The sequence below is a fragment of the Vulpes vulpes genome, chromosome 15, assembly GCF_048418805.1.
Source record: "Vulpes vulpes isolate BD-2025 chromosome 15, VulVul3, whole genome shotgun sequence".
NCBI lineage: Eukaryota > Metazoa > Chordata > Mammalia > Carnivora > Canidae > Vulpes > Vulpes vulpes.
Genome location: NC_132794.1, coordinates 46,280,542 through 46,294,454, shown reverse-complemented (window position 1 = coordinate 46,294,454; position 13,913 = coordinate 46,280,542).

The window sequence follows — 13,913 nt, the reverse complement described above, 5'->3', positions numbered from 1 at the left end:
AGTCTACTCAGACAGGTCAATGTAAAAGAATCCGAGATGGGGCGGGGATGGGGGGGATCTCAACCACGTGCTGAGTGGCTCTTAAGTGCAGGAGCAGATTTGAGATGATTACCCAAGACAATGACTTCAAGATCAAACTAGGCTGCGGAGTTAGCCACAGGGCTTTGCAAATTCTTTGCGGCTCAGTCCTCTGGGGTGTCCTGTCACTGTGCTTGCCAATAATGAATTTCACTTCCGTGTGGGAGCTTTCAGGTCTTCTTGACACACTCTGAAGCCATATGTGTCTCAGTCACATCAGACATCATCCTGCTTCTCAACTTGAAGAATAGTTTAAGTAAGTCAGTGAGGTTTGCCATGGCATCATATTTTCTTCTGAAACCCACATCTCTCGAATAATAACTATGATTCTGAACAGTTGACTCATGAATATTTCCTGCTAAGGAACAATGGGAGTAGTCTGAGGAAATGAAATCCACACAAGAAATTACCAAACTTTATTTCATTCCGTGTTTGAATACTCTTTAACTTTAGATGTTTTTACCAGACTGACAGCACATAGCAAAAACAGTTGATGTGACTATCCTTTTCTTTTTCTTTCACTTCTCTAGTGTGGTGCTGGTTGTAGAGAGGTCACCAAAAGTTGGTGGCAAGAGAAAACAAAAACCAAAGATCCCAATCCATTTCTCTCTCTCTCCTGGCAATCCTATTTTGAAGGCAGTCACTACTTCTCAGAAAGGTCAAGCCAAAATCAGTCAGAGGTAGGGTTGGAAACCTCTGTAGCACTATGATAAATAATAAGCTTATGTAGATAGTCAAGTTACAAATTATTGGCACTGAATGTCTTCTTTAAAATGGTCTTATGCTCTTGGCATAACTATAAGAGTGAGTCCTCAGGAAAGCTTGCCTTGAAGTACCACATTGCTTAAGAGTATGATAGTACAAATAGTTTTATTCTCCAGTATTATGAAACAGTATAAAAATATCCAGGCACTTTCTGAATTACAGAGGGAGCCAGAGGTATGCTTCTTTATAGGAAGAATGACACTGTAACCCTCCTAAGCCCTCTGAGGTCCCTAAGTATACCACCCCCACAACTACCCAGGTGATATCCTACAAACCGTTAGATTGTGGTCTATAGAAGAGTTTCTGCATATGAAAAAAAAATCAGTTTTGGAGTAAGAGTTGCCACCAGAAGAACTGGGAGTTCAGGTCTGAATGAAGCTCCTTGAGGTCAGAACTTTTTCTCTGTTTGCTCATGAAGTATTCCTGAGTACCTGGAAGAGTGCCTGGCAAATTGTAGATGTTCAACATATGTTGTTAGGTGATTGCGTCAATGAAGATTCCAGCACATGGACTCATAATGTTACTTTACCCCGTCTTATCTGTGTTTCTTTACTCTAGTCCTTTATCTGTCTTTGTCTCCCACACTCTTCCAGAGGGAAGTGGAACCCAGGGTGCTTCAGCCTGTTGTGCAGTTACATTTCCATATGCATACATGCTGCTGAAGGAATGCAGTTGTCAGGAACTTGTCTCCCTGGGTTGGATTCCTTCCCTCTTTCCATCTCGTTCTCCCTCCCACGAAGATACTCTGAGGCCCTGCCGTGTGGGCTGAGCACTGGAGATACACTATGAACAAAGCTGACATGGTCCCTGTCCTCAGACAATTTACTGGCTAAATTATATATAGAGCTAGTGTGTTGACAGAAATGTAGAGAGTGTTAGAGGAGCATACAAGAAGGGGACCCAACTTATTCTTTGAGGTCACTGAAGACCTCCTTGAACATTTGAACTTTAAGATGGGACCTAAGGAATGCTGACTAGAGTCTGAAGAAAGGAAGCCCTCATGCACTGTTGGTGGAGATGCAACGTGGTGCTGCAACTGTGGAAAACAGTATGGAGGTTCCTTAAGAAATTAGAAATAGAACTGCCACGTGATCCAGCAATCCCACTTCTGGGCATATGTTCAAAGGGCACAAAATCATTATCTGTAAGAGATTTCTATTTTTCCATGTTCATTGCAGCATTATTCATAATAGCCAAGGTACGGAAACAATCTAATTATCTATCAATGTACAAGTGTGATATATACATGTGAGAGATCTGTATCTATATATCATCTATATATCTGTATATCTATATATCCATATAGAAATATATATCTCTATACACACATACACAGACATAGGTGTACTATTCACCCTTAAGAAAGAAGGAAATCCTGCCATTTGCAACAGTATGGGTGAATCTGGAAGGCTTTATGCTAAGTTAATGAGCCATAAAGAGAAAGATAAATACTTCATGATATCACTTATATGTGGAATCTCTCTCTCTATATATATATAGAAAGTTGAACTCAGAAACCAGAATAGAATGGAGGTTGCCAGAAGTCGAGGCCGGGGAAACAGGGAGAGGTTGATAAAAGGGTACAAACTTTCAGTTATAAGATGAATAAGGTCAGAGGATCTAATGTATAATGTGGTGACTATAGCTGATAAGATTATGTTGTATAATTGAAATTTGGTAAGAAATAGCACTTAAATGTTCTCACACACACGAAAAGTTAATATGTAAAGTGATGGCTGTGCTTAACTTGATTACAGGGATCCTTTCATAATGTGTATCTATACCAAGTCAACATGTTGTATATTTTAAATATATTACAATTTTGTCAGTTATATCTCAGTAAAGCTGGGGGGGGGGGGTGGGCAGAGAAGGAAGAGTAGGAGTTCTTAAAGTATAGCCTGGGATCACCGGAGGTCCCTGCTAAAGACCCTGTTAATGGGTTCAGGAATCAAATCTACATTCAGAATAATAGAAATAATTAGCCGTTTTCATTTGCACTCTTTTAAAAGTGTACAGTGGAGTTTTCCAGAGGCTACATGATGTATGATGTTACAATATTGGGATGTAGAAGTAGATATAATGGGGAATCCATCTGTTTTCTATTAAGCCAGACATTAAAGAGATTTGCAAAAATGTAAAACAGTGCCATTCTTCTTACTAATATATTTTTGGTTTGGGAAAATGTAGTTATTTTTCATAAAATATTTATGTTAAAATGTAATCAGTTTACTATGTTATTTTTTAGATGAATTCAATATTTAAAAATTTCCTGGTTTTAATTTGTAACATGTAAATATCCATCCATACATAGAATCCACATTAAAAAAAAAAGCTCTCTGGAATTCTTAATAACTTTTAAGAGTGTAGAGGAATCCTGAGTCCAAAAAGTTTGGAAATTGCTGAGCTAAGTAAAGAGGAGGATGAAATGTTTCATGTTGAAGAAGCAGCATGTGGAAAAGCCCTGACTTAGGACACACCTTACAGTTTTGAGGGAATTGAAGAAATGCAGTGTGGTTGGAGCATAGATAATAGTGAGGAGAGGGTCACTGGGTAAGCAGTGCCGAATTGGGGGCAAGACCTTCATCTCAGCTCAGTGGGTGGTCCCTGAAGGAGTTTAAGCAGGCCAGAATTGTTCAGATGTATGTTGAAGGAAAGAAAGAGGGAGAGAAAAAAATGAAGGAGGGAAGGAAGGAAGAGGGAGGAAGGAAGGCAAGGAAGGTCAAGTGAAGAGACTTTGAGGGAAAACTTGGTAAGCCCTGAGTTGGGGGCCGTAGGATTGGATAGAAGAGGATGGATTTCAATGATACCAAAGAAGAGGAATCTAGCCAACTTGATGTTTGGATATCAACAGGGAGAGAAGTTATTGCCTATGAAGGAATGAGTTCTCTTATGTCTTTTCAGTCACACAGTTTTATCTTATTATTTTATTATTTATTTTTTCATTGAGTGGTAACTGATGTCACCTCAGGGTACAACCTAGTGATGTGACATGTGTATATATTGCGAAATGTTCACCACAATAAGTCTAGTTACCATCCCTCACTATACAAAATTAATACAGTGTTACTGACTGTATTCCCCATGCTGTACATTATATCCCCCTTTATTTATCTTAAAACTGGAAGTTTGCAGTTCTTAATCCCCATCACCCATTTTGCACTCCCCTGCACCCACTCAATTCCACCCTCTCCTCTGGAAACCACCAGTCTACTCTCCATATTTTGGAGTTTGGGTTTTCTTTTGTTTTTTGGATTCCACATATTAAGTGAAATAATGCAATATTTGTCTTTCTTTGACTGATTTCACTTAGTGGTCATCTTCAGTGTCCATCTAAGTTGTCACAAATGGTAATCTTACCACAAATGGTAAGATTTTATTCTTTCTCATGGATGAACAGTACTCCATTGTGTATATATACACCACATCTTCTCTATCCATTCATCCATTAATGGGCACTTAGGTTGTTTCCATATCTTGGCTATTTTAAATAATGCTGCATTGAACAGAGGCATGAATATATCTTTTTGAATTAGTGTTTTCATTTCTTCAGTAGTAGAATCGCTACACAGCTTGATTTTAAATCTTGGCACTATCCTACTAGTTCTGTGACCATGGGCAAATTTTTTAACCCCCTTAAGATATAATTTTCTCATCAGTAAAAAAAAATAGAGTTAAGAACCATGTCTCATGTGGTAGTTGAAATGATAAAAAAAAAAGCAAACATACCTAATATGTAACTAGAATATCATAATTATTTAATAATTATTAGTTTCCCCTTATTGTCTCTTTAAATTCATTTTCTTCCTAAGCATTTTTAAATGGCACATGTAGCTGGCACAGCTCCTCAGGTAACATGAAATTCTTGGGAAGGGAGGGTTTATACAATTTGCAAAATGATCCTCCTGTGATTCCTATGTGCACTTTCCTCAAATGCATGTCAGCATATTTCTCTCTCTCTTTCTCTCTCTCTCTCTCTCTAGAGCACTACTCCATCATTTGGATTCAGATCTTATCCTGTTTGCTCTCTTTTAACTTGAAGCTCTGTCCTGTTTCTCTGTTCCATAGTCTGATTCTGCTACTATATTCAGTCCCTTTTGTCTGTATTTCCAAGTCTTAAGCTGGTCTCATTCCATGCCTTGTCATGCCCCTAACTTTGCAGAATTCTCTTCCCTAGAACTACCATCTATAGACAAAATAATTTAGAAGGAGAGTTAAGACATCCTTTAAATGATTATAAATGAAACCTGGTAGCCCTTAGGGAAAATCCCATGATTGGGACTGGGCTACCTTCTGTCATTGTTTCTATTATCTTTTGAAAGGCTGTTCTCAAATGCCTTGACATGAGAATTTAGGTGGTATTCCATTGAAGGGTGTGATGGGCGGGGGGCGTGGGGAAGAGACAGTGAGCTCCAGGGTCATAAGACCATGAGAATGCTTTGCATTTTGTCAAGTGGCCCTTATAACAGAGAAGCAGAGCCCAGAAGGTGAGCACAGGAGAGCATGAGTCTGGCAGTCTGCCCTGAGACAATGAGCTTTGTCTGCACGCAGATTCCCAGCGCATAGACGGTACACATTTGAATAGAGCCCATTGTTTATCACTTGGGTGGAAAACAGAGGAAGTAGGCCAATGAGTCAGGCACCCACTTGTTTTAAAAGGAATTTTTCTAATGTTTTCAAAGAAATATAAGCAAAGCCAGAAATTCAAGAGAAGATGAAGGGGACAAGGACAAATAAGGTCTCCTTGATGCTAATGATGTTCTTCAGTCTTTGCTGAGAGCCTATCATCCCTGGGCTGTGGGTTCCAACCCTGAACCTAAATCCAGTAGAAAAGCCAATTCTGTACTGGGGAGGGATTCTGACTAAGATCTAGTTTGAAGTAACTTGGAGTAATTGATCTTCTCCCTTTCTCCATTTAAAGGACATTTGCTCTAAATGTCTTCCTCTTCATTACAGCTGAGGAGCAGAAAGAGGTATTACATCATATATACTTTTCTTTAAGTATAGTAACTGTTGAGCAAATGACATAAACTTAGAATCTTATCCTGGTTCTGCTCTGTTACTTTATTTCCTGATCTGTGGATGCTCACACTGACATTCCATTTTCTAATGGGTCACTGTTTGTTATAGGAATGGTCTTTCCATTGTGTCATCTCAGTTGGGAAAAATGTGTGATAGTAATATAAATGCCACTGAAAAGAAGGAAATGACTGGGTGTCCATGGCAAAAACTCAACTATGTTTTGCTGAAAGCTCCAGATTGCAATTCAAATTGATTCATTTTCTTTTTTTATTTTCAGTAACTTTTTTTTTCAAATTTGGTTACAAAGGAGTAAAATTCAGAAATTACAGAAAGATCCTAAGGAAGAAAATAAAAACAGCCTGTAATCTGACCCACAGAGACAACCTAATGTGCTGCTATATCTTTTAGTGTTCTGTAATTAATATTTTCTACTGTTCAGTAACCTGCCTTTATCATCTATAATTTGTAATATAATTTCTATGTCGCTATATATTATGTTCTTCCTCAACATAATTTCAAAGACACCAAAACATTTTTAAGTAGTTCTCTTTTTTGGACATTAAGATTAGTTTCAATTTTCACTATTAAAATACTTCTTACTCAAGTTTTGTATTGAGCATTTATTCATTTGTTATTCACCAAATATTCCTTGTGCACTTACCATGTTCAAATCATGAAACTAGGCATTGTTTTTAGGGGGCAAAAAGATAAATTAAGATACAAATAGTACTTTCCTTCAAGGAACTGATTGAAAAGGGCTAATGTCTCCATAATGATAGTAACTTTAAGAAGGGCCTCTTTTTTGTCTGTGAGCTTCATGTTCCTTTGTATTCTCTTAAATCTGGTTCATGAAACCAACTCCTGGGGCTGGGTTTAGTACATCTTCTTTCTTTTTGAAAGTACTGTGTAAGAGCCCAATAAAATTATACGGGGTTGATTTGTTAGAGATTTTGTTAACTCATACACTAAATGTATGTTAGGAAATATCAAAATAGTCTTACAGTGATTATAGTCGGTATGCTTTTGTAACAATAAGTACAAAGTACACGGAGAAATAGCTGAAATTTAATTCTGTTATAATCAGCAGCTTAATCCTATTTAGTTCAGAAACTCAAGATTGCACAATATAACTGAGATTGTGGTTTGACAGTAGGATAGTTGAGTTTCCAACTCAAGTGGTGGTCACAACCTTACTTTCTTGGGGCAATGGAATATATATATATATATATATATATATATATATATATATATGCAATGGAATTTTTTTGGCAATGGAATATTTTAATGGAATTATTGGCATCTCATTCTGTCACTGAAATCAAGACTGTCTTTATTATTACTTGCTCAGTGAGGATGGATGCTTTGCTTACTTGTGTAGCACATACTTCTTCTGAAGTCAAGAACATGAGAGTGATTCCATTTGAATCAGTGATTCTCTAACTGCTTCGGGACTGCAAGGTACCTTTCTTTCTTTCTTTCTTTCTTTCTTTCTTTCTTTCTTTCTTTCTTTCTTTCTTTCTTCTTTCTTTCTTTTTAAAAAAAGATTTGCTTATTTATTTATTTATGATAGACATAGAAAGAGAGAGAGAGGCAGAGACACAGGAGGAGGGAGAAGCAGGCTCCATGCTGGGAGCCGGATGCGGGACTCGATTCCGGGACTCCAGGAGGCAGGTGCTAAACCGCCGAGCCACCCAGGGATCCCTGCAAGGTACATTTCTTGATTCTAAGCATCCCCTGTAGAGAATTTTCTTTGGCTGGGAGTAGAAGAAGTCAGAGAGATGTGAAACATAAGAAGGACTCAACTCACCATTGCTGGCTTGAAGATGGAAGATAATAAGGAAATTAATTCTATCAACAACCAGTGAGCTTGGAAGAGAATCTCAAGATCCATATGAGAATTGCAGCTGGTTGACACCTTGAATGTGAGACTTTGAGCAGAGGAACCAGCTGAGCCTACCTAGAATTCTGACTTACAGAACTGTCAGATAATAAATGGCTATTGTTTTAGGCATCTCTCAGTTTGTGTAAATTTGTTATTTAGCAGTAAAAGATTATTGGTTAAATAACTAGTGGTTATTGTTATAATCATGATACAATGGTTGTAACAACTCAGATTGTATATGCCTTACAGCTAGTGGTTTGATCACATAATAACCATCAACCAAGGGCATACATTTTTAAAAAAATGTAAACAAAGCAAGAGTAAATTTTATGAAACTCTTAACTAAAACTCCAAATAATAAAAGAACACGGTATATCATCAAGAGAATAAAGTCCATAATATATGCATTTTTTATTTTACTGAAGCTTCTTATAATTTATAACAAACTAATACACAGTAGTTCAACAAATGACATAATAGAAATATATTTAGGCTGGTGTTAGGTACAGAGGAGGGTCACCTTAACCCTGCCTGGGCAATACAAGAAGTTTTTCCTATTGGAAGTGGTGATTGTCAAGGAAATGGAAGAGGTAACTTACCTTGTGTTTACAGACCCAAGGAAAATCATTTTTCCTGTTACTATGCATGAAAAAAATTAGGGAATATAAGACAATTGTGATGAGCTAAGAGGAGGGGAATAGAAGATGGACAAGGAAACAGGATTTCATTTCCTCTCCTATTCCCAAGTCTTAGGATGATCATCTTAGAGAAGAATGTTCTTGTCAAGACCTTGCCTCAAAAAATTCCCCTGGGAATGAAAGGAGCCTCAATTACAGGGGCTAAGGATGGCATTTTATGAAAAGTTTTAGATGTAAGTTAAGTTTAATGGAAGATACCCCTACTGGGGGGTCTAAACCACAGGCATCTGAGACAACCTTAGATAAGGGATGAATGCAAATAGTTATATTGCCTAGAATTCACAACCTAGAAAAGGCTAAAAAAATTCATTACTGATGCTTTTTCTTGAATTTATAAAATCAGTAATAGCTGTTCCTGTCCATGTTATCCAGCCAATATGATGACAAATGAAATGTTGTTCTGAATAAGATCTTTTTGTAGAAAGAAGACTGTATGAAAATATAGAAATTGAATTATTTCTTCTTCAGATGTCTTTGTGCCCTGCAAAACATGGAAGGCTATAGATCACTTAGTGTTCTTTTGGGCCTTTTGTGCTTGCAGTGAGTGAACCTGCTGGAACATATGGAGTTGAAGTGATTGCAGGGAAAGCATAAGTTCCTTCTGGACAATCCTACCTCTATTAACTTCATGAGTGATTCCTAGGAATTAAGAGGAACACAGGATTTAGACTAATGCCAAGCAAAAGGCCCATCCATATGAGCATAAAAAGAGACAAAGCATGCAATAATAAAACTGAGCTACATATCACTCATTCTTATTATGCTATCACTTCACAAGTGATTACAAAAGTAATCTTTTCACTCTCCGATGATCCTGTCCATCAGAAATTATATTAATGGCCGTGCCAACCCACATGTTTGCCTTTATCTTATGTTATCATTGATGATGTTGCAGAAATCAGGATGTTTTTCTCCGCTCTGAGGTGTCCTGTTGAGCAGGTTTTAGTATGATCAAGGAAGTATCTTTGTCCTCACTCTCACTGTTCTGGCTGCTTTGGCACCCCTCCGGGTACATGCTGAATGAGATCATATATTTAGTAGGGTGATGTCTTACCTAAGAGAGCTGAGACAAATAGAGACACTTCTATATCCGCCATTCAGAAACAAAAGCTACAGGGAAGAGATTTTAGGATATAATATAATATGTTGGGATTTAGAAGGAGAAAGACCTGGGCTTAGTCACTGTGTGATCTTGAGGAAGTTTTTCATCTCTTCTGAGTTATATAATTGCCATGAAGTTTGCTTGGGATAATGCATGACAGAGTCTCAGCTCAATAAATGTCAATTCATTTCACTTTCTGCTTGCCATTCAGTTTTCAGGAAAACTTGCTATGTGGTTTAAGAGCTCAAAGAAATTATAAATGTCTATGTCTCGTGGAGCAAGAAACTTTGCATCATTATTTTACCCTTAGCTCAGAGTTTATCTTGCCCTTCTTTTTCAGGGCTAGTGATCACAGGAACTTCAACACTAAAGGGGATACTTCAAAGCCTGAGGTAATGAGATGGATATTTGGAGAAGCAAGCTGGAATGAAGCTTCAGATTATTCACGTTGGGCATTTGCATACTGTCTGAAACCGACTTAGCCAATTTTAACTGTTGTTTAAATCTTTTTTGGAATTTTTTCACTTGAAAGTTTTTACATGAACATTTGAAAACCTTTCTTTGTGGGTGGAAGTGATAGGTGTGATACTCCTTCTCTGTTCTGTCCACACAATGGCATTCAGATAAATGAAGTTACACTTTCAAATAGTATTCCATCTAACTGCCTACAGCAAGTGGAAAGGATGTAAGGTTTTGGAATTCGAGTTACAAATCAAGCAGACACATAATTTCATTTTCAAGAAGAAAAATGCCTGTCTATGTGAATGAAAATCTCAGCTGAGCTTTTGGGTATTCCTCCCTGCCCCCAAACAGGTTTACAAGCATGTTCTTTGTTTTTGTTTGTTTCCTCCTCTGTTTCATAATGGCTTCTATGAAGGACTCAGGAGGTTCCCTCCTTGGTTTCCTGAGACAGTGTGACCAGGCACCCACCTGGTGCCTCTGGTCTTGAAGATCCCATTGATGGCCATGGAATGCAGTAGTGACCTCTTTCTTAGTTTCTTCTGGCCAGCACAGACATTTTTCAGAGGGAGAGCAGGGCCCTTTCCAAGTCTGATCTCAACTGTGGCTGTGTCCAGATTGTGTCACAGGCTGTGTCCACATTGTGGTTTCAGGCACTTGCATTTACCAACTTGGTTTTGGCTGGAGAACGAAGAGTTCCTATCATGAATATACCCAATTGCCTCATGATCCAAAGATGAAAGAAAGCAGATATGCACAATCTACTCCATATTCACCCAACTTTTATTTCACTACATCTGGCTCTACTTAGGAACAGGAGAAATTCAATTTTAGCTCTTTAGTTCTTTTAGGCACATTATTTCTTTACAAACTCATAGATATTTAATGGAACTTTATGAGACTAGCTTTGTTCATTATTTTATTATTTTATTTTTTTAATAATAAATTTATTTTTTTATTGGCGTTCAGTTTGCCAACATACAGAATAACACCCAGTGCTCATCCCATCAAGTGCCCCCCTCAGTGCCCGTCACCATTCACCCCCACCCCCCGCCCTCTTCCCCTTCCACCACCCCTAGTTCGTTTCCCAGAGTTAGGAGTCTTTATGTTCTGTCTCCCTTTCTGATATTTCCCACACATTTCTTCTCCCTTCCCTTCTATTCCCCTTCACTATTATTTATATTCCCCAAATGAATGTTCATCATTTTAATATTATTCAGGGAAATTTCTAGGGCCAAGAGTCTATACATTTATGTGGTATTTATAATGTATAGCTATACTTTAGCATTTAGGAAGCCAATAGTTTTCCTAAAAGAGCTGAACATATGTTAGTGTATTATATGTATTTTAGCTTTAAAATACTTGTGATAACTCTTGAGCTAATAATAATAGTGGTAACAATGGCAAGAACAACAGCATCAATAATAAATGCTACCAAAAAAAAAAAAAATTAAAAAAAAAATAATAAATGCTACCTCTTCACAAATTCTTATATATTTCAGGTGCTATGCTAGGTCTTCTTCTGAATTATGGAATTCAGTCCTCACAAAGGCCTAGTGAAGTAGGTGATTTGTTTTCCCCAATTTTCAGATGACGAAACTGAAGCTAAGAGAGATCTAATGACCCATTCAAGGTCACAGAAGAAATAAGTGTTCACTAGATTTTGAACCAGGCAGTCTCCTTTCAACTTAATGCCTATCTAAGAGCAAATGCAGCTCAACGTCATTAATAGGGAAATACAAATCAAAACCACAAGGAAGTACCACTTTATATCCATTAGGATTGCTCTTACAAAAAAATACAGAAAATAACAAGCATTGATTAGGATGTAGGGAAATTGGAACCTTGTAGGCATTGCTAGTGGGATTATGAAAATTGTATAGCTGCTGTGGAAAATCATATGGAAGCTCCTTAAAAAGTTAAACAGAATTACCATTTGATCGAATTCATTAAATTACATGAGATTTTTAATGTTTTACTATAAAATAGGCTTTGTATTGTATGATTTTGCCCAACTGTAGGCTAATGTAAGTGTTTTGAGCATGTTTAAGGTAGACTAGTCAAAGCTGTAGTGTTTGGTAGGTTAGGTATATTAAATACCTTTTTGACTTATGTTACTTTGCAATGGGCTTATCAGGACTTAAATTCATCATAAGTTAGGGAAGATATATATTCAAAAGAATTGAAAGCAGGGACTATATTTATCCACCCATATTTACAGTAGCTTACTTATAATAGCCAATAGGTAGAAACAACCCAGTATCTATCAACAAAGGAACTGATGAACAAATATAAACAATATATGTAAGAAATGTAAATGAACTTGTAAAACAAATTCTACAGACATACAATGAAATATTATTCAGCTTTAAAAAGAAATGAAATTCTGGCACATGCTACAACATGGATGTAACCTGAGGACATCATTATGCTCAGTAAAATAAGCCAGACAAAAAAAGATAAATATTGGGATGTTGGGTAGCTCAGCGGTTGAGCATCTGCCTTCGGCCGAGGGCATGATCCTGGAGACCAGGATCGGGTCCCACATCGGGCTCCCTGTAGGGAGCCTGCTTCTCCCTCTGCCTGTGTCTCTGCCTCTCTCTGTGTGTCTCTCACGAATAAATAAAAATCTTGAAAAAAAGATTTTCAAGATTTGTGTGATTCCACTTGTATGAGGGTTCTTGAATAATCAGATTCATAGAGACAGAAGATAGCATGGTTTCCAGGTACTGAGGGCAGAGGGCAATGCAACATTAGTGTTTAACAAGTAGAGAGTCTAAGTTTCAGAAGATGAGACGTTGTGGAGATGGATGGTGGTGATGGTCGCACAACAATGCGAATGTACTTAATGCTGCTGAACTGTACACTGAAAAATGGTTAAAATGGTAAATTTTATGCGATGTATATTTTACCACAATAAAAATAATTACTAGAAGACAATGAAACTTACATTAAAAAAAAAAAACGTGAATAATGACCAGAGTGTCTTCAAATAATGGATTCAACTAGTTTTAACTTAAATTGGTTAAATCTGTTGTAAGTGATGAGTAACAATTACCTTGTGGGAAGTAGTCCTTCTCTCTTTTCAATGCTTTGGTCATATTCTTCTGGGGCCTTTTAGGAGACAGACAAGGCAAGGTTCCTATTTTTATGCCTTCAGTATTAGTTTTGCTTCCTTATCCTATCCCTTCCCTTTACTTTCCACATCTCCATGAGAGGAATGAATTATAAGCTTTTAATCTTCATTGGTCTGGAGAAGGTGAAATTTTATTTTTCCTCTTCTTGCTCTATCAACTTCCCATGGAATTAGCAGCAGCCTATGTGAGAAAGATGACAATTCAGTTTTTGTTCGCCCACTGTTGAGTTGATACCACCACATCTTCCTTCCACTCATTCAAGCAGAGTCTCCAGCCCTGGAGTCTGACAGTTGGCAGGCATGTGGTTAAGGACAACCAAACACAAGGCCCACACAACACAGGTTTTAGCCTTAGCCTTCTACATTAGAAAATATGTATATATATTTATTTGATGGAGAGAGCACAAGCAGGGGGAGCAGCAGACAGAGAGGGAGATGCAGACTCCCTGCTGAGCAGGAAGCCCAATGCCAGGCTAGATCCCAAGACTTTGAGATCATGACCCAAGCCAAAGGCAGACATTTGACTGACTGAGCTGCCCAGGCACCCGTCCTTTTTTTTTTTTTTTTTAAATGTGGTGAGCCCTTGCCTATAAAATACCTAATTAAAAGTAATGCTTAATGTGGGGGAAAAAGCTTCTGCCATGGTCCTCAAATGGGCCATGGCTTTTTGGTTTAGCTTTTTGGTATTTTTTGTTTTTTTGGTGTGTCTCTGATTAGATCCTAGCAAACTGTCTCCAAAACTAACAACGAAATCTGGGGCATTGAACCACTGTA